This window comes from Saccostrea echinata, unplaced genomic scaffold (assembly GCF_033153115.1).
Source record: "Saccostrea echinata isolate AGI-Se365-2 ecotype Australia unplaced genomic scaffold, CSIRO_AGI_Sech_v1 ptg000042l, whole genome shotgun sequence".
In the NCBI taxonomy this organism is placed as follows: Eukaryota; Metazoa; Mollusca; class Bivalvia; order Ostreida; family Ostreidae; genus Saccostrea; species Saccostrea echinata.
The window spans coordinates 333,152-360,813 of NW_026889791.1; the positions used below are offsets into that span (position 1 = coordinate 333,152).

Sequence of the window (27,662 nt, forward strand, 5' to 3'; positions counted from 1 at the left end):
TTTTGGCATAAAATGTCGCCAATGCACATAATTTTCCCGAGGAATGAACTGCATCTACTCTGCATAGCGCAGTATCTCTCCCACTGGCACAACAGTACTATTACCTAGAGATGTTCTTGAAAGACAAACGCAGCAATTTTTGCTCGGCATGATTTTTTTTTTCGTGACACCTGCAGTATCGAGTAACACAAAGTGAATGATTCGTGTCCTCGAACAAAGTGTGCTTACATTAGGGTATAGTTCCGGTTGATTGCGTTTAGCTAAAGAGAATTTATGATCTTCATTTCCATAAATGTCTTTTATATCAACAGCAAACATATATTTAAATGAAGAAAATAGAAGTAAAATGCAAAAGCCTGTATAAAAAAGAAATTAAATTCGTGTTTATACCGGTGAAAATTTGAAAAAAATAAAAGTATGCCAACAGGTGGATTCGAACCAGGACACTAAAAATGTTCATGCTGAGAGTCTGCAGTCTATCTTTCTGAGCTATACTGACTATATTGACCAAAGTCATAGATATAAACCACTTTGATAGAAATCGGTTTTCGCATTTTTTGTATTTTTTTTTTTTACGAATTTCGACCCTAGGTGTGCCCCTAAAAAATCTTGTTTTAAGGACATACACAACGTAGTTTGAACTTTATTGTCTTTTTTCCTGGAATTGAAGAGTTCCAATACTTAAAGGAATTGTGTGCTACATTTGTATGTCTATATATGCTGTTGTACACTTCTTCTATAACAAGTTTGGATAAACAAAACATCTAGAATATGTGTTTAGTAATTTTTGTGTATTTTTCTTTGAATTATACAAGAATTTTAATCATATTGATATATTTTCAAAACCCCTGGTAATGCATGCTGTTTTTTGTCTACGAACATCTGATGGCACTATAATCTTAAATTAAGAATATCTTGAAAAATTATCAGTAGGTAAGGTACGTTGCGTATATCCTTAAGTTTGAAATCAAATATGTTTGGATGGAAATTATAAGACATATTTTGAAAATGTGATTTGAAATAGATTCTTTTAAAATTCCTTTTCCACCTACTTGTTTAACATTAAATTGCCGGAGAGGTACCCGGCAAAAATTCCGGAAATGAAAAAAAAAAAATAAATCTCGGAAATGAAAATAAAAATTGTCGGAAATGAAATTTAAAAATGTCAGGAATTCCCTGCAAAATTCCGGAAATGAAATGCAGCGTATCATAGTTCTGGGTTTTTGTTTGTTTGCTGTTATTTTTTAAATTAATTTACCGTGTAGATACTTTTGAGTTCGTACGAAAAATTAAACGTGATGTGCAGTCATGATTATACATGTACATTTAATGACTGGGTTTAACTGGGCAACATGCAATTTGTTGGACCTATGACAAGGCCTAAACTGTTTGCCTGAGGCCGTTAGGCCGATGGCAAACCGAGAATCGTTTACTTTATATTATGATGATTTTTGCTCCCTTCCACGTTTGCGACAATAATGTTATCGGGTCAATGCTGAAACTATCAGGCATCTACTACTTGGTTAACCCGGCCATATGATGTTGACGTTAAAAAACGTCAAAGCGGTCCAATATCTAATCGGCCGGTCCAACATCTCATCAAGCGGTGCTTAATGAAAAATTTGGGACCACACGGCGAAACTTACGAAATGTTAAGACTTTTAAGATATAGCTAGATTTATAAAGGGAGCGATTTTAAGGATTTAAAATTAACAACAATAATGTCTATGTTATCCATGCAAGGTCCTCATGCGCGATGTAAGTGTGATTACCTACAGAAAATGAATTAGTAATATTTACATTTCCAATGTCTTTGTCCGAGATAAAATTACAAATTGTAAAAATACTTTATTTCTACATAAATCTACTGGTTCATCGATAGGCGCGGTTAAAAAAAATCACGTGCGGGGCGTGACAAATAGAGACAGAAGCGGGGCTATTAGCACGGGAATTTGCAGAATCAGGAGCATGTAAATATAAGGAATAACTGTCAGATTTTTTGGATTCATGACGATGATCAATCGATTGGCCTGCGTGATAATTTTATGCATAAACGCCTTCGGCGTTTATGCAAATTATCACGCAAGCCACTCGATTGATCACATCATGAATCCAAAAAATTAGACAGTTATTCCTTAAAAATATCCCCACTGTGAACGATACCGATAATCAAACAAATATTGATTATTTCTCGTTTGTTGTAGTTAAACAAATATATACATATGTATTTGCATTACATGCATTGATTAACTAACTCTACCCGTTATTCTTTCAAAATTAATTTCTTTCCACCCTCAAAAATAAAACAAAATACCCCCCCCCCACCATCCCATTAAATCACGAAGCATATCGTAACTTGGTAAGATGCATGTAATATGCAGGAAAGGCGAGTTGTCCATGAGAAGACCCCCCCCCCTTTGCGAACGAATTACTGATTTTTTTTTTTGTTTGCGCATTATCTTATGTATTAAGAAGCTGGAGTTAATCTGGATTCTTTGAATGTGAGTATAAACCCTCCCCCACCCCCACCTCCCGAAAAATTCTCCTATTGATTCTATTGGATGATAGTAATTGTATAAGAGTAACACCATTGATACTGTATATCAGAGAAAGTGTTATGAATATATCAAAACACTATGTCAAAGAAGATGGGCGTGTTTGGCGTGTGATCTTGCTGGTACATTTAAAATGTCTACGATTTGGTCGGCTGACCACAGCTGGACATAGTTTACAAAGTTACGCACATGGGAAAATGTTAGATTGAGTTTGAAATGCTTTGTCAGATTTAATACATCAGTCCGCTTATCTTAATAATTACTACATATACATGTATAACTTAGTAACGCTTCATATAAATAATGAACACCTACATATAGGGTATATTTAGATGCAATTACAAGTACATGTGTATGTTAAAGTATCAGTAGGTTGGAAGAATTGCTTTCGCTTTCGGTACAACAGAACCAGAATTTATTTTAAAATAAATCATTACATAAAATTAAACTGACTAAAGAATTGATTGTTTGTACCAAAAAAAATATTAAAGCTCCAAGCGAGGATCGAACCAAAAATATTTCTTTTTCATTGCACTGGACGGATAATGCATACTACTGAGCTACATTATGTATCAGCGTTACATATATTATTTGGTATTTAAAACGAAAATGAAGCACCGCATTTACACATTAGAATTTTTCTCGAATTTTTTTTTTTATGAATGTCCACATTATAGTACATTAAGACAAAATTCCATAAGAAAGCTTCTACTCCCGAAGACCAAGCGTCTTCAACTTAGTACAATTACTTAGTACACAGAATATTCAAGAATTGTGTAATTTGGGAATTTATGTCCAGTATGCATAAAAGATAAACATGGTGTTAATATACCCCTTGTACCAATATTTTGGTTTGAGTTAATAAATTGTACTTGAAACGAAGCCTGTTTCGTTAATGCACGAGCATTTTAACTCTCTGATAGCCAATCAACATGTTTTATGAAAAGTGAAAATCCCACGCGTGGACTGAAAACAAGCATGTCATTTCATGGCCGTAGGAACCGGAAAGGGGGGGGGCACAATAATTTTGCCGATATATAGATATATAGATTACTATAGTAAACATAAATACTATATGCTTGTGCCCTCTAAATTTAATAAAACCTAGTTTAAAAACAATTACCGGTAAGTCAAAATGGGGCACCTAAAGCCGATCGGGAGTTATAGTTGATGCAATATAAACTGTATTTTTTTTTTCACTGTAAAATTGTAATTTGCTATAATTTCAATGTAATTATTAAAGAGAAAAAAATCAATATTTTTGCATTTTATAATTGAGATGGGAAAAAAATTGATTAAAGCATAATTACATCGTACAAAATTGAAATCACAGATTTTTTTTTCTGGTAATATTTCAGTCTTATTAGTCATTAAGGGAATTACGTTCTTCAAAAAAACTTAAAGCAACATTGCGTAACTAAAATAATATCTAGGTGCAAACATGTTTTTAATGGATAACCATGATAACGTTTAAAAATATAAATATCAAAGAACAAAATTAATTATCAATACGTTGAATCGGGCTCGATGTTCGACGTAACGATGTGCATATGCTGTGACGTCATATCGAAGGTCGAGAGAATGACTCAATGAGGTTGACATGTATGCAGTGTACATTCAATATTATAGGCTATTAAATGGCGATAAATCGAAATGTTTTATGTGTATATTAAATTGTAACCATGAATTAGCGGAAGGTGTAGAGAAAAATACACGTAAAAATTAAGAGTGATATTGTTTTAATTTAATAGTAAATCCAGAGGAGTTCTGATGACGTTCCCCATAAAAATGAATGATAAAAAACATTCCCCATAATTTTCGAATACATACTGAAACGACAGATAGGTTATTTTTAAGATAAGAAAGGAGAGAAAGCAACAAAACAGGTATTTTCTATAATAATTGTCCATTATTGAAATAAAAACATATTAGGAAAACACTTTCCCCACAACATATTCCAGGCGTCCAATTCCTCACAAGTCGGTTATGATGGGTAAGAGAGAGAGAGAGAGAAAGAGACCTGTCTTCTGTTAAAAAAGACCTTTCAATATTTTCGATATTTAATGGATGAATTAGGAAACACAGATATGGTATCACGCTGTCAGTCATCTTCCTGTTGGAAATAATGTTGTGGTATCACACTGTCATTCATGTCAGTCATCTTCCTGTAGGAAACACTAATGTAGTATCACACAGTCAGTCATCTTCCTGTAGGAAACACTAATGTAGTGTCACACAGTCAGTCATCTTCCTGTAGGAAACACTAATGTAGTATCACACACACTACTGGCTTTCAAAACCCCTGTCCGTATGAAAATCCCCTGTCTTTCTCTGTAACCTACAGCATTTCCACAATTATCTACGGTATATCTACAGTATGGTACGGTATGTCTCCTCTGCATATACAGTAATTCTCAGTATGCCACTGTATGTGTCCCCAGCATGCCACAGTTACCTACAGTAGGCCCCAGTACGCCTACGGTAGGCCCCAGTATGGCTACTGCTTCCTACAGTGACCTACGGTATGCCACAGTATATACCCCAGTAGGCCCCTGTATTGTTCATCGAAGCAAAACGATAGAAGTACACATTGTTTTAAGAGGTAATGTTTAGAAATTATTTTTGAAGAAGATTATGATGATTTATAGAATTGTTTTTGCACAGTACATCTCTAAAGTAATTATATACTTGCTATGATGTAACAAATAAATTTAAAAAAAAGAGTATAATATAGATTTATTTCTGACGGGGATGATAACGGTCAATGTATTAGAAATAACAATAATAAATCACTATTATTTCAAGAGAAAAAAGTCCTGTCCTGTTGTAAGTGGCTGCAGAATCTTTATATCACTTTGAATCATCGAATTATCAACAAGGTCAGTCCGTTTTGACACATTGAATGTACATATTTGGACTTTCTTCGAACTTATTAAAAAGAAGAATTAGTTCGCATTACCCCGCATTTTTCTCCAATCAGATAAAATGAACATGTTTGTAAAGAGGTTTTTTTTTTATCTAGGAGTATAATTCCCGATAAATATTGTTAAAAATGATGCCACTAATAAAAATGACAGTGGCTAATGAACTGAGGGACGTGATGACAAATTATTCTTCCTGACGCTTACTTGATAAAATTTATTTCTAAGTCGTATTCAGATAATATTTAATTTTTATGTATTTATGTAACGAATTCAAAAACAATTATTAAAGCACTGGAGTGTTATTATTCTTTTCTCTTTTTCTCGCTATTTTAAGACGGCCCAGAAATCATTTGAATGTAATTTTCCATTCTTTTTTTGTTGCATTTCGGACGACTCCTAATCTGCGTTTTGATTTACGTAATATTCTGAAAAAAAGTCAATCAAGTTTCGATTGTGAAATCGATCAATAATTTTCTTTTTAATTTATACGCAACTTTTATAAATATTTCAAACTGCTGAGAGCTCAAACTATTTATAATTGGAGGATAGTATAAAGCTTTTAAGTTTATAAGCCACCCCCCTCTTGTCTCCGTAAAATACGCTAAAGACAGGGCCTGATTACTTGTACACAGTTTTAGACATTAATTCTACGTCACCTTTTTGTTTAATATCGTGATGAGATTCTACATTATTTGGACCTTATCAGAACAAAATTTTCCGATTTCCGATCATAAAATTAATAATTATGCACTTATGGTGATACAGAATTAATTTTGTTTAAAATGAAATGAATTTATAATTCAGTAATAATTTCATTAACTGTATCATCTAGTTTCAATTTTCAGACCCACTTATGATTAAGAATCATTGATCCGCTCCGCTCTTTTCTTTTATCAACTTCATTGTATGCACTGAGGCAGAACCAGGGTAGGTTCTAGTATATATATCTAATGTAATTTGCAATGGTCAGCTTAACAATAGGTCCTAATTGCCTATTGTTCTCTGTCTGCGTCTGACCACTGGTGTTAGGACTAAATAAACAACTGACTGACCACTCGTAACAAGACTGTTTTCAAATTCACTATGAAATATCAGTTTAATTTATAGTATAGATATGCTAGAAAACTTTAATTTAAAAAAAAATATCAAAAAACGAACACTGAAAAACAATATATTTACAATTATTACTGCTAATTTGTACTTTATCCTTGCTAATACTTTCAACATCGATGTTGTTTCTTAGGCACTTCTTTAAGGGGTGAAACACATGAATTAAAAATGTACATAAGTTGCGGCTATACAATTTCTGTTTTAAGAATATCATATATTTGTAATGTAAAATGCATTGAAAAGCAAGCACGAATGAGTATAATCCTCTTATTCATAAGTACATGGAAATAAGCAGTCATTAAAGTAATTCGAGTCCAGAGAGAGAGAAAAAAACATAATTACACTTTAGATTATGTAAAATAAATGAATAAGAAGTTATTTTAAACAAAGGTCAGCGAAAACAGTTGAGAAATAAGGAAAAAAATGGATCCGTGCACGAACCAAAATCTTCCGTCAGTTTTATATCAAAATCTACTAATTTAAAATTTACTCTGCTTTATATGCAGTTTGTATCGTACGCTAATTGATGTGAAAAAAAAAATCGGAATATAAAACACCTGGATATATCTGTCAAACCTTTGGAAAAAAAGAAGATAATTCAATACTAAGTCTTTATTAATTCCTGAAATGCTATAAGTCGTATCATTTAATTTGAAAAATTTATTTTAAATTGTGTCGTATCAAACTCATTCTTTCTGACTATAACCTCAAGAACATACTTAGACACAAGACAGGGCACGGAAATATGCATGACTAATTTTTATTTCTTAAACAATTCAGAGCGTCAAAAAAGAAATCTGACTTTTTAAAAACCCTAATTCCCCATTTCCTCACCCTCAAAACGATGCTAAGTGTCGGGGTAAAAAAAAAAGATAACGTTTACCCATGGTCTATTCTGCATTACAGAAATCAGCAACATTTATAAATTTTGCTAATCATGTACATGATTCCACAGTCCACGGGCTCCTGATCAGATCAAATTGGCGCAACGAACTAGCATGTTATTTTCAATTTATTCTCAGAAATCAAACACCGAAGATAGTTTTTTTTTTTAACCTGCGATGACAAATTTCTGACTCCATTATAAATACCAAGGCACTACAGATGCATACGCTTTTTTGTCCTTTAAAAATATACATGTAGATCGATATCCAAAAAAAAAAAAAAAAAGAAAAAAGAAAAAAAAACACAGGTGCAGATCCAGAAATATTTTCCCGAGAGAAGTTTTGGAGGGCGGGTGTGTTGTGTACATCAACTATTATAATTACACTTTGCTCGATCCTGGGAAACCTATTTCATGGAGGGGAGACTCTTTAGACATTTTCGTTTCTAAATTTTCTTCAGATACACGACTCTCCTTTCTATTATAGGAGGAGCCCTTGTTTCCGGGGACAAAGTAACTTTACAATTTTTCAGAAAATTCACTTCTCTTAAATAATTCCAGGGAGGCCAAAACTCACATCCGACATCCCCCCTTTACACCCGCGCATGAAATAGACCTTGAAAATTGTGACACGTGCGAATATGAATTACGATTCTCCCGGCATGTAGACTGGCCCGAAGATGTAAAAGTTTATATTGTTTGTAAATACATGTAATTAAATAAAGACATGACAGCAATTTCAAAATAATCAAACATTTAAAATCAATAATTCGATTATTCAACATAAATTAGAGTGGGTTATCAATTTTCCCAACACCAACGCAAGCTAAGCGAGATCGAAGTCTGCTATAATTATTCTTTGAACTGTAATTAAGGACAAACGGATTGAAATTAAAGTCCCTTGCATAATTGAATTATCTTTCATTAGAATTCATTGAACTAAACAGTGAAAATAAGAATTAAATCCTGTTATACTGTAAAAGAAATTCATATTATATATATAAGAGTGAATGAAATCTTAAACATGTACGCAGATTCGGGGGGGGGGGGGGGGGTAAAAATTATATTTCCGTGTATACATACATCTACAATGCAAAAACGCCAAAACAAACGGAGTTGTTCACATTCGTTATTTGACACATGATATGAAATGCACGACAATGCTGGGGAAAGGACTTCCCCACCAATGCCTGTTAATGTCATGTCAATGTGATACATATACATGTACATTTATCCTTCGTCTAACAGTATGCGATAAATATCGTAATATCTTAAATCCCCAATCTATAATGCTTACTTTACGAACTCCTTGCTCTTTACTACGTTATCATTATTCTAGACATAAGTATCCACAGCTAGCACTATGAACAGTAAACGAAGACTGTTCTTCAATCTAGTTACTTATGATTTTATGTGCTGATTTACTGCAAAGAGAATGGAAACACGAATTCTTAATTACAATTAAAATAAGATGAACAAATATAAAAGCATTTTTTTTTTGTAAACATGCATTTTTAGTATATACACGTCATATATATGTATATTCATCCCTGACAATTAGAAATACCCCCCCCCCACCCACCCACCCCCCGAAAAAAAGAAAGAAAGAAAGAAATACCAAATACCGAGTAACTTTTTTTTAATTGCCACGACATGGCAAAATAATTTTTAGGGTCTCCATTTCTTGAAATTGTCGAACATGTTCACTATATTTTTAACACAGCTATAGACCTATATTGTGTTTCATAATACGAACATCACAATCACTGACAGAAATAACGAATTCGTTTTAACTAAAGATTTTTCCATTAATCTAAAAATATGTCATGCTACAGTAAACATAATCCATTCACATTGATCAAAATGTAGAAGTCAAGTCACAACAAAGTATTACACTGTACACTATTACGTTAGACTGATACAGGTAATCAGGTCCATTTGCATCGTCACTGTCACCACCCCGATCACAGAATCCATACCATTTTCTGATTTTTAGCAGGAACAAGTGGCTTGCTAAGTTTGCTTACATGGAAAAGTTGTCCTCTAACTGGATTGTCTTCCTACTAAGGATTTCGGAAAACAAATCACTGACAATTACTACGTACGTTATTGATAATGGAAGTTGTATTACCAGATTATTTACAGCCTCAATCACAGGAGTTCGCAATTTTATCAATAAAGTTAATTTTATAAATAAAGTTAAATCATTTGATTGACCTAGCATCGAATGACCTAGCATGAGCTACATGTATGCGTTAGCACAGCGAATATGCGAACGCATAGCTCATGCTTGGTCAATCGAGTGATTCTATTGACTTTATTGATAAAATTCCTGTGGCAACCATTGTCCACTGAGTAATAAAAAAAGTAATGAAGTCCCGCACAATCATGACAATTGCACCTTTTAGGATTCACTATGAGAAACACACACTACAGCTTGTACTTACTATAATATATTCAGAAAGATGATTATGAAGAAAAATGGGTCCTCGTTTAATTCATCTGTCAAGGTCAGCCTCTTGCGATTTCTTTTGAGGAGTTTTTCCGATCTCGATCCCGTAACATTATGATGAAACATTTGTGATGTAGTTATACTATTTAATCGACATTCAACACATTTGTAGTTATACCCTTTGATGTTTTTGCCCCCTAGCAAAAAAAAAAAAAGGGGGGTTCGCATGAATTTTGCTTTAAAATTATATACAATAAGTAAGTAAATATTTTATTATAGTGACTTGTGTATACAATCATTTTACGTTCATTAGACAAATAAGCATATATGTACAACACCCGGCCCATCGGACCTATAAGTCACTTTTAGCAATATATATCAATTACATGCGTTTGATTTTTCTTTGTCTTACAGTGTATGTTATATGCATTATATATGATACTCGCAGTTTGACGTGGGAAATGAGTTCATAGATATTTGAAGAGAACATTTAAATCGTTATTTTGTAAAGAACGAGGGCGCTTTTGATTGGCATTCGGCAGGAATCTGGGCGCACTTGAAAAGTGAAAAATTCATTGATCTATCACACGAAATTTTAGCATTCTTTTGATCATTTGGGTTCCTGTGAAATAGGAAAGGGAAATATTTTCCCGAAATTGTATTTTGATTTGCTAAAAAATAACTTTAAAATTGGCTAGATGATTCATTTGGTACAAAATGTCACATTTTTAAACACGTTTTTCTAAAAATTTGCTGTCTCTGGGTCATCTCTCCATGATTTTCAAACGTTATATGTAAGCATTCTAATTCAAAGAAACAAATAATCATTTGAAAAAAATGGAGAGAAGACCCAGAGACATAAAAAATTGAACTTTTTCAAAAAAAAAAAAATCCAGTGTGTAAATGTGGTGCTTCATTGTTGTTTTAAAAGCCGGGTTGTATGTGTAGCGATGATAGCTCAGTAATATGCGTTACCCGTCCAGTGCAAAGGAGTCGAAAAATTTTTGGTTCGATCCTCGCATGGAGCGTTCATATTTTTTTTTTTAAAAATCAATTCTTTTGTCAGTTTATTTTTTTTTTTTTTTGTACTGATTTATTTTAAAATGGATAAATTCTGGTTCTGTTGCATCGAGAGCGAAAGCAATTCTTCCAAGTGAACCTACTAATACTTTAATATACACATGTACTTGTAATTGCATTTAGCTATATCCTTATTATCTCGTAGGTGTTTATTATTAATGTGAAGCATTACTATGTTAAAGTTTGATTTTTAAGATAAGCAGACCAAAATATTAAAATTTGTTATGTTATTTCAAACTAAATATTGCATTTTCCTATGTGCATAGCTTTGTAAAGCCTGTCCAGCTGTGATCAGCCAACCAAATCGTGGACATTTAAACTGTAAATGTTTCGTACACATGATTCCTGCAGATCACACGCCAAACACGCCCATCTTCTTTGAAATGCCAATATTTCTTAGAAAATCATGTCTTCAGTTTTTATACAGATTACACAATTCACTGTCCGTCCCATTGAGCAATTACATATAATTTACTTGTGCATCTTTTGCATAAAATGATCTTGTATTATACGTTTAATATTGAATTCTCCAATTAGAATTAATACTGACAACATGCTCTAACCTAGAAGGGGGGGGGGGTTCCGAACAAGTTATATTGAAGCAAATAAAAGATGACTTTAACCCCCCCCCCCCCTTCAGAAAGCGTGGATCCCATCACGAAATTTATAGGGTTTTTTCACGTTAAGGAAATGGAATTTGCGTTAATTTTTTTTTGGAATAGGGGTGGAATATCCCCCCTCCTGGAAAAATTCTTGGATCCGCGACTGGACAGCATGTTATTATGTAGAATATAATTGTCAAAAAAAAATGTTAAAGTTGAAGATAATGAACAAAGGTCGAATAAAAAAAAATCGGTTGACAATAAAGAAAAAGAGCTGTGTTACCTAAAGATACCATGTCATTAGATACTATGACAGACCCACTGCTGTCGTATACAGCTATGTTCATTTATTGGAATGGTTACATCTACCAAGATTAAAAGACTTTTTTTTCTCGCTGAGCAGGCAGAAAATCTAAATAAAATAAATTTTACATTCCTGTATCGACGCGGATTGCTTTTCAAATATATGCATCGGTGAGATTTACTTACACCAGGGACCTTTATACTAAGGATATAGGTCATTAGTTACACGACGTGTTCAAGTTTATTTAAACACCTAGGAATATATTTTACAAGCACATGTAGCCACTAGCCAGGAGCATATTATATATTAGTATATACATTTAGGTCTCTAATGTAGCCGTACTATAAGTGAAGAAAATCTTCATTGCAGAATTATTGGTCGTAATGAATGCCCTTCCCAATTTGATGCTTTAAATTGAATATTTTTTTGAATGAATGAAGGAATAAACTAACATACAAATAAATAAATACATAAATGAATGAATGAATGAATAAATAAATAAACAATGAAAGAATAATTAATGAAATTCATTAATTGAATTTTTTTTTGTTTTTTTGTTTTTTTTGTTTTGTTTTGTTTTTTTTTTTTGTTTTTTGTTTTTTTTTTTTTTGCTTGAAGTAGTGATTTGTAAACTTTTCAGAATTACAGGATAACCTTATAAGTCTCTTAACAATTCTAAACATAATGAAATGTACGAATAAATTAATAATTATAACAGTTTTAATGTTTATAGCGTTTTTTTTTTTTTTTGTTTTTTTTTTTTTTTTGTTATTTTGTCAGCAAGAAATGTATACTTCAGAGCGATCAGTCAACATTATTGACCATTTTGATATTTTCTTTGTGGCAATAAGATATGCGTGAATTTTTGCCTAATGTGGATCACGAGACCCGTATCAGTTGACTTCAGTTGTATTACTATGTATATAAAATAATGTTCAAAAGTTTCTCAAAGGAGAAACCCTGTGTACTGAACTGACAACCTCACATCTTAGACAAACAGTGCCTCTGGAAGTGTGTATACTTCTTCCGTTTTGCCTCGGTGAACAATACAGGGGCCTACTGGGGTATATACTGTGGCATACCGTAGGTCACTGTAGGAAGCAGTAGCCATACTGGGGCTTACCGTAGGCGTACTGGGGCCTACTGTAGGTAACTGTGGCGTGATGGGGATACATACAGTGGCATACTGAGAATTACAGTATATGCAGAGGAGACATACCGTACCATACTGTAGATATAACGTAGATAATTGTGGAAATGCTGTAGGTTACAGAGAAAGACAGGGGATTTTCATACGGACAGGGGTTTGAAAGCCAGTAGTGACAGTCCGTCATCTTCCTGTAGGAAACACTAATGCAGTATCACACAGTCAGTCATCTTCCTGTAGGAAACACAAATGTATTATCACACAGTCAGTCATCTTCCTGTAGGAAACACTAATGTAGTATCACACAGCCAGTCATCTTCCTGTAGGAAACACTTATGCAGTAGCACACAGTCAGTCATCTTCCTGTAGGAAACACTAATGTAGTATCACACAGTCAGTCATCTTTCTGTAGGAAACACTAATGTAGTATCACACAGCCAGTCATCTTCCTGTAGGAAACACTTATGTAGTATCACACAGTCAGTCATCTTCCTGAAGGAAAAATAAATGCAGTATCACACAGTCAGTCATCTTCTTGTAGGAAACACTAATGTAGTATCACACAGTCAGTCATCTTCCTGTAGGAAACACTAATGTTTTATCACACGGTCGGTCATCTTCCTGGAATTAATCTGGATACATTAAATACAAAGCTGTGCTTAATTTTATCTCTTTGTTAATACATATAAATAGAAAATCTTCTGTTTAATGCAAATTCAAAGACTTTTCTTCAAAATCTGTTTTTCCTATAAAAAATGATGCTTTTTGCATAAGCCTTCGTTGCACCTTAAACGCTTATTTAGCTTTATCTTTTCAAATTTTCACTAAACATTTGCAGGGTGCTTTAGAAACATAACACAAGCTGAGAACAAGCAAAATAATATATAGATGAGACAAAAGATTTATATGATAAAAGAGATTTATGATGTAATCATTAACTGAAATATTTCCCATTTATATCTTCGCAGAGACTAATGCATATTTTTTAGTTAAATATAAAGTAAAGATAGTTGACCTTTATTAGATATTCAACTTTCCTCTGACAGGTTGGCCGAATTTTATTGATAAACGGTCAATATTTGTCTTAAGACATGTTTGAATTTCCCATCGTAATGATTTTATACACATTGACAATAAATTATTTTTTATTGTAGCAATAAATATACTAGTATACATAGAATGTATAAGTCTGTCTTCATTTTTGTACATATCATAAATACCAGTAAAGGGCAGTCTTTTTAAAGTTTCTTTCATTCTGTGAATTTCCATAAACTGGATTTCGCTACTTTTTCGACTTTATTAAGAAGAAAATAAATCATATTGGCATGTTACAAAACAGAGAGAGAGAAAAAACCACTTAAACAATATTTGTTACTATTAACACATTTTCTGACAGATGTATGGTTTTATCAGGGTTGTATATTAAAAAGAGAATAAATTGCACCGTAAATTTAAATCACTGTAATGGTTTATAGCTATGCTTAAATAAACGATAACTTATAAACGTTTCACATGAATGAAAAGATATTAATGACAGAATTGTAATGCACTATCTTCTTGGTGAATTTGTATTGATAGCAAATATAGCATACGCTTACGGTAATTTTTTTGTCCAACTAATTTTCATTTCTCTCTCTCTCTCTCTCTCTCTCTCTCTCTCTCTCTCTCTCTCTCTCTCTGTGCGTGTGTGTGTGTGTGTGTGTGTATTTTGTTGATGAAATGCGTAGAGATAACGAACTGTATTCGAGCTCAAAAGTACATTTACTATTACAGAATAGGAGCAAAGCAAACACGGACCTCCAAGACATAAGAGGTGGGATCAGGTGCCATGGAGGAGAGAGCATCCCCTGCCGACCGGTCACACCCGTCGTATCATCTTTGTCATGATCGGTAAATAACAGAAAATAACAGATAATGTAGTTTTACGATACGTCAACTGCAAAAAAAAAAAAAAAAAAAAAAAAAAAAAAAAAAAATACATCGCTTCGTTATTAGCATTATTTGTTTTTAAGAGAGGTCATGTGCAATCTGTTGAATATCTGAAAATAAAATTCTACCCCCCCCCTTTTTTTTTAAAAAAAAGAAAGGAAATATAAGTAGAAATCAAATTAAAATAATAATAATTACAATAATATTAATAATTATGGAGAGCTTATTTATATCACTATTTTTTTTTCTTGGAAAATCAGTTTTACTGTATGTGAGCATCGAATAAATTTCTTTCAAGGGAGTTTAGACATTTCTAGCTTATAAAGGTTTGTAAATGAAGATTTGACTGCATCGGAATATGTATCATTCCTACTGCAGAAACATACGTTTAAATCAAAGTGCACCGAAGGTGTGTTGAACTTAAGAAAACTACCACATAGCACTGTCGGCATTTTCCATCGTGTATAATGATAAAAAGAATTTTAAAAAGTTTACTGCCTCGCTTCTTTCTTGAAACTTTCTTTTTGCTCTTTTTAAATGATTAGTTTTAGACCTATTTTAATAGTAAATACTTGACCATGCACTCTATGTCAGCTGTTTTAATACAGAAAAGTTTGGAAGTTGTTATGGTTGTTATGATTATGTTGTACTGGAGACAGATTTTTTTAAAACATTTGATGTTACCGGGAAGATATTTGCAAACTCCAAGAAGGTGTTGAATATTCGTGCTTTTTCATTTTGTACATGTTGTAAACAAGAGTCAATGGACATCACTCATCATCGCCTGAAAATATCTTTAATAGATTATTGAAATATGTATATATTTTTGTCAAAAATGTGTAATTTGCATCCCCTCTTCTTAATGTATTTTTTCCAGAAAACTTAGCATTAAACAAAAATGCATGGCAAGAGTTTCCGCTTCCTAGTGATCCTTGAGGAGCAGATAAAGCAGTAGACGGACGGTATTCAGATAGGACAGCTGGTGGAGGTCAATGTACGATATAAGCATTTAACCTCAGAAGAGCGGTATGGTGGGTGGATCTAGGGAGAGTGTGCAGTATGCGTTATATCACAATATATTACAGGATGGATAATATCATGTGGGGTATAGTCATGCCCTTTTTTTGATAAAACATCAGACTGCATTTGAACGTTGAAAATACAGACATAAATATATATCTGACATTTGGTTATCTCGTACAAACTAGACAACCTTTATTCAGATGTATTTCAAGAACCCATGCCGGTATTTTTTTTTTTTCTTTTTTCTTTTTAACCTTTGCAACCATCTTAAAGGAAAAAAAAAACTAAAAAACATGGTTGGTGTAAACATATTATATGAGTCATGTGATATAAAGTCGCTTAGTTATTTTACAATCTATTACCAAAGAAGTGAGAAATGCCGGGTACAAAAAGTCTATATAAAATAAGTTCAAAAATCATTTGCAAGGCACGTCAGTCTTAATTGTTGTGCAAAAATCAATTACCTTCTATATGATAATATATAAAATATAATAATAGTATAATGATAATATAGATCTCCTAAATAAATAAATAAATAAATAAAAATAGATAAAAAAAGAATTAAAAACAAATAAACAAGAACAAATGTAATAAATTAGAATAAATTCTAATACTCAAAATCATTTTATCTTTGAAGACGAAACAAACGGCTTTACGAGTCATTTCCTTGGTTTCTCGGTATACATATCGAACACAACCGACAAGAATGAGGGAACCCTATGTTTTAAGGACACATAATACACCAGAGCCACAATACCAAATATGACTTTCATTGAATGCCCCCTGCATGGGCAATACGTGATCTACTACAGTGAGAGACTCTCGGAAGTTACCTACCCTGACGGCTATTCAACTTACCCTCACAATGACCTCTGTGAACTTGAAGTATACGGTATTAAGGAAAAAAATTAGATGGTTTATCTTGTTTAAGAATAGCATAATACTTTCCTGATAAATCTTGTAAATACATAATATTCTCATTAAATATCCAGCTTTTTATAACAGTTCATAATATAATACTTTAAAAAAAAAAACGTTCATATTGTTATTTATACAAATATTAGGTATGTCATGTTTATATACAGTGGCGTCTTCTCAAATGGAGATTTTTTTTTTTTTTGTTTTGTTTTTGAAAAGAGTTTGATATAATTTCGTAGACTAATAGAGTATTTTACAAAAAAAAAAATCATTATTTTTGCAGTCAAAAAATTGTCTATGTTGCAAAGATTCATCAAAATTTGTAAATTGATACCTTGATACGTCTTCTACGTGCTTCTTCTGCAATGCCTAGAATTCGATACAATTCTACATAAATAATACATATGTAATCACATTATGGTGACGTTGAAGTAAACTCATATCAACTTAAATTAGTAAATCTATTCTTTTACCTATTCCAAGCTGTACTTTTCTTGTTTTTTGGCTAATAAAGATATGCATAAAGGACACTTATATTAAAATCTCTGGGATTTGTTTTATTTATTTCTTCTTTAAATTGAAAAACTTGAACAGAAACATGGTAACCTGACTTTAAAGGGAAAAAGAGGACTCTAGTTTTGGGGGAACAGTAGAAAAGTAAAAATACCGTACCTCTACACTTGATATTCTAGAGCACTTATAATCACTAATTCATCAATCCATCATTTAGGGTGTGCGTCTGTTGGTTATTATGGGCAGAACTGCAGTATACCTTGCCCAAAGAACTGCCGGGGAAGTCATTGTAACATTGTAAATGGAACATGCTTGGGATGCATTGCTGGTTACGTGGGCCCTAAATGTCAGTACAGTAAGTATTAAGAAAGCTTTAAAACAACCATACTCTGGAGAAGGTATTTTTTTTTTTTTTTTTTTTAAATTTATTTACATAAGCTTCTCTCTGCGGCTAGGATAAGGTTGTCAATGAAATACCACAGCAGTAGTAGTAACTTTTCTGAATTATAAAGCTATGACGACATAATAAAATATGACGTCACCTTACTGCAAACTTGAACTGACATGACTGAGAGTACTGTGAAATCACTAATTTTCTTGGGGGACTGATTTCCATTGTTTTCGAAACCCAGAAAAATAAAATGTCATATACATAACTACACAGCAGATCTTCATCCGCGATTTCCCACGAACCCATAGATTTTTTCCTAAAACCACGAAAGTATGTGATTTTACAGTATCTTAACTTGTAGATGCCTTTCTTATGACAAAAAGATTTTTTTACGGTGATGATAAATTCAGGTGTCTTGATTGTTGTTTGAAGCTTCTATGCTGTTATATATGGTGGTGAACATTTTCACTAATATCGTCATTCCTTTCTCTTGTCTGATACAAAGCGTATTAAAACAATAACAATAAGTAGAGTGTAAAATGATACCCCTCAACAGTCGAGATACAGAGTAAATATTTATAGATCTTATATATATTAGACAGGCACAAGTGATTAATCAAGATAGATTGAAGCTTAATCCCTGTTCATCTATTAGAGAAGTATGTTCTCTAATTGAATCTTGCTGAGGGCATGATTTATAGCCCATTTGTAAGAAAAAAAATCCGATGAAGAGTGGAATATTTCTAGAATGTGTGTGGGAAAAATAAAGTTCTCACAAACATTTATTCTAGAAATAATATTCAGATTTGCCCTCTGCACTTTATGTATCTATACTTATAAATTAATAAATTTTGCAAATAAACTCCGAAACGGGTGCACCAGAGTTCTTACTTACTCCTCTAAAAATACACTGGATACAAGATGATGTCCGTAAACTATATTCAGATTTCACTCGCATAGTAAGTATCGTACATTAAATTAAAAGTCTACTTTCATTTTCTATAAACAGCCATGAAATAGCAAAAACGTGCGTACGGTGGCGTTTCCGGTTGGCGGATCTAAGTTACTGGCAAATTTTAATGAGACTGACAACAAGCAATCGTTTATTTATTTCATAAAACGTCATCACTGAATTATTCAATCAAATCTTCATTTAAATGATATAAAAGAAATAAGTTGTGATAACCGATTAAAAAGGGAAATGTGCAAATTATTTTCATCATTCAGTGATCTTAATATTGACGGAAGGTTCTAGTACATCATGTAGCATCGAGCCCGATGTTAAAAAAGAAAACGAGCTGTATGAACATTAAAAAAGCTTTTGAGTGAATGGTCATTGAAATAATGATAAACCATTGATAGCACTATAAGTTGTGAATATATTTATATATCGAAAGACTTTTACATATATATGCAGTAGATTTTTCTAATAAATTTATCGACTGAGAGCATCGTGGCAACGAACCCGAAGTACAATTTGTTCTTCGTAATAAACTTGCTTACATGAAAAGAGAAAATTAATGAATAAGGTATTGTTCAAATACAATTAAAGCTGTAAAATTTTGTGCTTTAATCAATACATTTCAGGTTTTTTTTTTTTTTTATTCTGAATACAGTCCTTTGTATTAAAATACTTGGCCTTTTCATAGGGCGTTAGTATATAGCGGCTTGGCCAAGATCAGGTGCCCATGTTGGTTGCAGATTAACAAAAAAATGAAGTCAAATGAAATGTATTACGAGTATGTTCTATGTAACACTACATCCTTTTGGCAGATTGTCTGAAATTTCTGTCCATTTCTATCAAGCGGTTAAAAAGATTTTAGACTTACTATAGCAGAGACCCAAGTGGGCTACGGACTATACATATTCAGGCATAACATTCATTTTTATAATATTCAACTGAATAAAAAAGTATAATTCAAAAACAAACTCTTCACAAAATATTGTCTGAGCAAAAAAAATCACATAGTTCATTTCTATTTAAATGTTACAGTATATAAAGGACATGGGTAAATTTGTTAATCTTTGAGCGTTTTTCTACTTTTATTATTTGGACATTTGAAATAAAAATACATTAATGTACTTTCAATTTTTCTAAAGATACTGTATATGTGTATGAAAATTTCAAACTTGTTTGGTAATACTCAGAGAAAAACTGTGTCAGATATTTTTTGATTGACTATTTTAAGACTTTGGGCTACGGACTATACATATAGTATTTTCATTTAATGAAAGACCATAGAGAAAAAGTAGCTTTTTTCAGTAAATATTTGTTGAAATTATCATCTTGGAGTTCACACTTGTTTAATAAATGCTTTCATTTGGATATTAATTCAATTTATACAAAATCCTGTGAAATTCAACAAAATGAAACAAAAACTTCAAATAAATTCACAATAAGAGTAAAATACAAATAGTCAGAACAAAATAATACATGTCAAGACCAAGAATGAGCTTTAATTTAGCATCTAAGGAGGATGAATTTCATGTGAGTACTGGGGCTACGGACTATACCGTTAAACATTTCTATCGTGGACAATCAACTTAAAGAAAATATAATTGTTTAACTAAATTTTGGGCATTTTTTTTTTATTAATTGGTTTTCTATAACAGTTCAAACTACTTAGTTTGAGTATTTATAATACCCCATTATACTTAAAAATCAATTGTCAAATGTACTATGTACTTTCAATGCCAAATGAAATTCCAGTTCAGCTAATTAAAGCATAATTGGTGTTCAAACTACCGGTATAATGAATAAAAACAACAGGAGCTGTAAATAAATCAAAGCATGATTTGTGTGTGTGTGGAGGGGGGGGGGGGGGGGTTACGGACTATATTGCCTTATTTTTTTTCTCCATTTAATGTAATTAAATGCATATAACTCAAGATGGTCATTCAAAAGGTGGATCAGTATATAATTTATCATAACCATATGGTGTAATTAAAAAAAAAATAATAAATTGCAAAACATGATTGACCATTTAAAAAAAAAAAACATAATAGTACAACATTTACCCATAAAGAATCAATGCTTTTTTTAAAACTAACAATTCAGTGATAAGTAGATTGGGTGGCGCAATTATAAGAGTGAAGGCCTCACTTTGTACTAAATTGCAAAGTAAGGAGTTGATCCTTATGTTTTGGGATCAAATCCCACAATGGGATGTTAAGACTGGTCGATGAGAACTAATAAACCATTGGATCCCAATTTTGCAGTAGATAGAAGTAGGAAAAAAAAATCTCTTGTTAATACAGAAGTTCTGTTGTGTGGTCTGTAAATTTGCTAGATTTATTTGTAAAGTCCATAGTCCTTTTGTAAGTAGAATTTGTGTGGCTAAATATTCTTTTAAAAATATTCCAATGCTTATCATTGTAAATGGATTGATAGTATGTATCACAAGAAGGAAAATTTTATCATGTATATTTGGAAATATGTTGTGACCAAAACATATAACAGGACAGACTACAGAAGCAAGCCTTTAGTTGAAAAATGTTAATTTTCAGATATTTTATTTTTAATTACAGTGGTATTTGTATTTAAAAACATTGCAATTGTTCGAATAAATATATTTTTGTATTGTAGTTATTGTATCAATTATGTATATAACTTTTTTCTGGAACTTATTATATTGGGGCTACGGACTATACAGGGCTACGGACACCAATTATTCTTCTATAACTTCGTTTGGTGTTAGCGCAAAAGCTATTCATTACTGTTTTTTACTTTACTGGTAACTGAGAAAATATTAAACAAGAAGCATGATTAATTCTACATTCTTTTATTGAACACATACTGTAATGAAATATGGGGCTACGGACTATACAAAATATTAGACCAGTATTGAAAATAAAATACAAAATGCACACACATTTTACAATATAACCACTATATTTTTCTCATAGTACTTGTTTTCTTAAGTTGAATTAAAAAATCAAAACAAATTATATTTGCTCTTTTTTGATAGAAATTATGCATTTATTCAAACATTGATAAATCTTAAATTATATAACAAAGGTATATCTGCACACATTTATTCATAATTTCCACAATTTTTATCCTTTTTCTTTTCTGTAACAAATAAACTTAACAAGAATGATTTCTCTATAATAAAGTACATTTATTTTGGAATGTTTCATTCAAAATAATTTTAATTAACCCTTATTTAAAATGTAAAAAATCGAGTGCAACAGCATAACGCTTCAAAAATTATGAATCTTTGACTTTATTCTGTTGTATTTTCAAAAATGTAGATACTATATATATGATATTATATACCAATTGGAAGCTCTCATTCTGATCTTTGCAATGCAACAAAAGACATTTAGATTTGATGTAACTATAAAGAGTTACATCTATATAACATCATTTAGTTGGAAATGGGCACCTGATCTTGGCCAAGCCGATAGGTCTCTGTTAAAAGCTAATTTTTACAGATGGTACTTGGGTCTTGGTTTATAAATATGTATGTACCTTATTGATATGTAAGAAAAAACATTAAAGTACATTTTACATATCAATAAGGTACATACATATTTATAAACCAAGACCCAAGTACCTGTGAATTCCCCCCCCCCCCAACCAAAAATCAATTAATCAGTAATATTCGCTGCTTTTATCCTTGACGGGAATGAAATATGAGCATCTGAGTATAATATCCATAACATAGTATAACATGTTTCACAATTAAAATGTCAATTAATGAAATTATTCTTTTTTCAAGTTTTTACAAAAAGTGGGGATGGGGGTGGAGACGTAAATCTACTTTATGCGGGATTTTGAACAAAACATTTCTTCCTGCTATAGGCCTGTAGACTGCCTGTACAAACTACAATATATTTGCTGTCGGTAGTGGCATAAATTCAATTCCCCGCGCTTGCGCGGGATTTCATCTAGTACAATAGGATACTATTAATATATTTATATAGCTAAAAAGTTCACAATATTTTTTTTTATTACTTGTGCCAATGCGATTTTTAAGCAACATTTAAGAATTATCATTTGACGGTCAGGTGATCACGGAAGTCATGTGGCATTTTAAATCTGCGTTATTATGATACCTGACAAAGTTCCCTTTGCAAGTTAGCTTTACGTATAAAAGATAGACTACAATTGAAACAAAGCCTAGCTCAGAACAAAAGGTACGTTTTTAATGCATTTCAAATTTTCAGACAACCTTCTGATAGCTGCGTCGTAGAACGTATTGGAGTTCCCCATTGTATGCATTGGAAGTCCAAAAGTTTATTTCCTGTTTTTAGAAGTGGTTCTGTATAAGATAGTGATTTGCATAGGTTGTATCGTTGCTCTTATATGAAATATTATGTCTTCCATTTTCAGTTATCACCCAGATATGCATAACAGATATAAAATTACTAACACACCTTTTAATTTACATTTTTACATCAAGGTTACAAAACTCCTACATTGTGTACACCTTATATCTAGATAGGTATGTATACATCATTTGAACTGCAGGTACACAGTTTGTTTCTATTGGCTTCTCTTCCTTTGGCCTGTATCACCCTTAACAATCGATATATATGTTATATCCTCTGACATTATAATTATGACGATAAAATACAAGACATAGAATTTGTCCAAGACTTTACAAGAAGACGATGATAAAAAACCAAAGTTACTTTGGATTGCAATGAACAAGTTATTTATTGCAATTGCAAAACGTTCATATATAACTCAACTGATCCAAAGTTTCATTAAGATTTTAAGGTCTGTGAAATAAGGAGATAACGAACAACAACCAAGCTCAAAAGTCCGTTGAAACCATACAGATCAGGAGCAGAGAAAACACGGACCTCTAAAAATTATAAGAGGTGTGATCAGATGACATGAAGGAGTAAGCATCACCTGTCGACCGGTCACACCCGCCGCGTGCTCATTGGGTGATCGGGCAAACGGAAAATCCGTTATTAATTCAATGTATAAATAATAGCCTGAAATAGGTACGAAAAACGTTAGTCAGTATTTGATTTGATGATAGATTGCTTTTGTTGAGAAGGCCATTGTATAGACCATAGAACCTGCAAAATGATGCTTTCAAACGAGACTGTTGATATCCTTATTTCATCAACTTGTTTGTCAATATCTTGTCTCGTTTTAGAAATTGTTCGAACGTGGAGCATGCTCTCATGTATCGAGTCAAATGGGAGATATAAACCCCATATGCAGGTGATAAGAGTATATTGTTACATAAGTAAGGGAAGTTGACGATAGAAAAGTTAAATCATCACGTTTATTATATTGTTTTACTTTCTTTTCTGAGATAAAACAATCTTTTTCTTTTGTTTGGTTTTCAGTTTAATCTATGTTTTTTTATTTATGATTTTTTTTTTAGGTTTGTTTTGTTATTTTTTTTTTTTTTTTTTTTTTTTTTTTTTAATATTGGATGGGGGTATTATATTATTCATATGTACGTCATTGTATGTTTCATTCATTGAAGTGTCACTGCTCAAGTAATCTTACAAATCTAACACCGTTTAAGTATTTATAAGCGACGGTGGTTTTCATGACATATAAAGGACACATTTTTTTCAGTCGATGGAAATATCAATCTTTACATGAAATAAAATATTGTTATATATAGTGGTTTATCAATGAAATTATATGTATAACATTACTTGAAAAACGATAATTTACGTTTTTTACTGAAGTTTTTGGAGCCATGCTTCTTAATGACTTGAACATATATATAAAAGCTGTGGTCGCACAGTCTCAGAATTTCTCCAAACTGTCTATGTAAAAAATCCTTTATACCGTAAAGTTTTTGTTTGATTATTTATTGTTTAAGGTCCCTCTCGAGAATATTTTACTCATATGGAGAGACCAAAACTTGCCGGTGGAAATCTGCAAATTTTGACCTATACTCGGCACTCAGGGTCATTGAGCAGTGAGAATCTTTTTGTGCCAGCACCTACTGCGACGCGCGCGCGCGGGACCTCGGGTCTCATCCGAAAGACCGGTCTCCACGTCCCACAATGGAATTCGAACCCGCGACGTAAGGATGAACTCCTTACTCCGCGATTCTAGAGCGAATGCTCTAACCACTGCGCCACACGGGCGACGATACCGTAAAGTGAAATCAGGGAAAAAGTGGTTGCCATGGCAACATACCCCGAAGGTTGAAAAACAGCAATTCAGAGTCCCATGTTTGAAGCAATGAAGATAAGTGACATTTACCATTTCCAAACATGAAGAATTGATGTGTTAAATGCATAATAAACATACCTTGGAAATCAACTATCAATACGTTACTTTGGAATGAAACATGGAGATAACGAACAGTAATCAAGCTCAAAAGTCGAACAAAACAATGCAGGTCGGAAGCAGAACAAATACTGACCTCTAAAATAAGGTGGGATCAGGAGCCATGAAGGAGTAAGCATGTCGACCAGTCACATCCGCCGTGTTCTCGTTGTCATGATCGGGCAAATACAAAAGAGTTTCGTTCGATTATTAAAGAAGTATTGCGGAATAATGCACGATGTCTTTGAAAATGTTGAACATGACGAAAAACATTAAGACGACAGAGAGATATGATTTTTATGACCCTGTCACGTGACCACCTAGAGCCAATCAGATAACACATTATAGAGAAAAATTATAATGAGGTATATGAACATAAATACAATGTATATGAACAATATTACAAGATTGTTTTTTTTTTTTTAAAGATTTAGTGTCAAACAATGATTCAAAAACAAATAATTCTTCAGTTCTGTACGGAGTCCTAGCAGTTCTAAGTTTAAGTGTTCTCTTAAACATATTATTCATTTTCCGGTACGTTTACTCTTTTTTCTTACAAATTCTCTTTCAAAAAACGCTGTCTTCTATTACCTTTTAAAATCTTTTCCGAAATTTGTGCATTTCAAAAAAAAAAAAAAAAAAAAAAAAAAAAAAAAAAAATCATTTTCAATTGATAATCATTTTTGTTTGTTTGGTGTTGTTATCTTGTTTGATTTTTGTCATTTGCCACTTGTCATTTCTATTGTTGGTTTTATACTCTTTAAGGAGTTGTAAAACATTGCATGCAGATGGGAGAATGACGAAGAAAAAAACGATTGTCAATAGGAAACACCATGCAAAACACAGGAATCAGTAGAAAAGCTGACGTCAATACAGAATACACTACATATCAAGAACCGGGTCACTAAAGTAATCTTTTTCATCGAGACCAAATCATTAGTCTGAAGTTGCAGAATGTGAATTTCTTTATTATATTTAAATATAATATAAATGAGTTATTTGACTAACAGTTATTTGAAAATGATCAACTTTTTTGTGTGAATTGAAATTAAATACTAATATATCAATTTTTGCTAGAGTAGAAAAAATCTTAAGATAAAAATCTTGATTTTTCATATTATGCACGTGATATCATAACCTTGTTAACTCTTACTTTTTAAGGAACTTTATATAAAAAGGAAGGTGCGTGACATTTCCAAAAATATGAAAAGATAAAAAAAAACTGATCATGTTCCCTGAAAATCCGAAAAAAAAGTGGAAATATTGAAATTGACGACCTGAACTCATAACGACTTCTTTCATAAGGCATTAAGGCTTTCTAGTTTCCTTCGGAGAGAGATATGTGTACAGAGGAACTTCGACTACAACGCAAGTGATAGATACAGCTGAACTTCTATATCTCGAACACGGATATCTCGAATACCATATGTCGAAGTGATTTGAAAGTCACAGCCCTTTTTCTTTAAGTATTTTACTCTCGATATCTCTAACCCTCGGATATCTCGAAGTTTTTTCTCGGTCCCATAGAGTTCGAGATAACGAGGTTTGATTGTATATACTTAAGCTTTGATTTTTTTTTTTTTTTTCTGAAAGATGTAGTCTCAAACCTGCGACGATGTCTGCAAACTAATCGAGTTACGCTCGTTAGCTTATGCTTATCAACGTACAATTTATATACCAATCTTTGTCCCCGACACTCATTGTGTTCTTCTATTTTAATTAGATATTTAAAATGCAGTTAATTATAAACAATTTCTTAATGGGAAGAAAGTTCTTTTGCTGAAAAAGGAATGTCACGCATTTTTTGTCATATTTTATATACCTTACTAATTTGTTATGTCCCATATATCTTAAAGCATTTCCTTTATCAGGTTTTTTACCTCATTTCCAATATACATTAGTTGAAAATACTGTGCCCTACCAAATCTTTATGAACTTTCGATGCTTCATGTTTATGGGCCAAATATTCTATCCATTATAATGAAATTTTAAGCACAGATATAGAAGTAAGGGATAAAATTCTTTTCATATATTTAGGAATATGAAAAGAGTTTATAATAAAGAAAAGGGGTTTTTTTGTCAATCAGCATGTAGATTTGGAAAATTGGATACCATTCAAGACATAAAAAAACAACTTTGCGGAAAAAAAATAAAAACATTTGGAAATTTATAGTGAAAATTAAATCCTCCATTTTTGGTTTAGCTTTAAAAATTATCGATAAGTGAAATTTATCTAATATTGCACATGACATCGTTAAAGGATATAGGCTTGATAAAACACATTATGTTTGTAAACCTTGTTGGGTAAGGATATAGAGAATAAGAGCAATTTCAGATTCTTTTACTCCTGTATTTTCTCGAAAAGCTCATCAAGAGGTATTAGTTGTCATGTTCCTCTGAATATGAAATATAAGATGGTATATTTTTTTTCATGGACAAATAATAACACTTATGCAAGCTAAGTTAACTACAATGTGAAATGTTAAATTAGCGGAAAAAGTTCATTGCTTTAAGCGTCTCCATATGAGTGAAAACTTTTCAAGATGGACCTTAAACAACGCACAATCAAT

At 32.2% G+C, this 27,662-nt stretch overlaps 1 pseudogene; it reads left to right on the forward strand.

Moving 5' to 3' along the window:
• Positions 1-4,544: 4,544 nt before the first annotated feature.
• On the forward strand, positions 4,545-17,806 carry LOC133201000 (uncharacterized; annotated as a pseudogene).
• Positions 17,807-27,662: the final 9,856 nt, after the last annotated feature.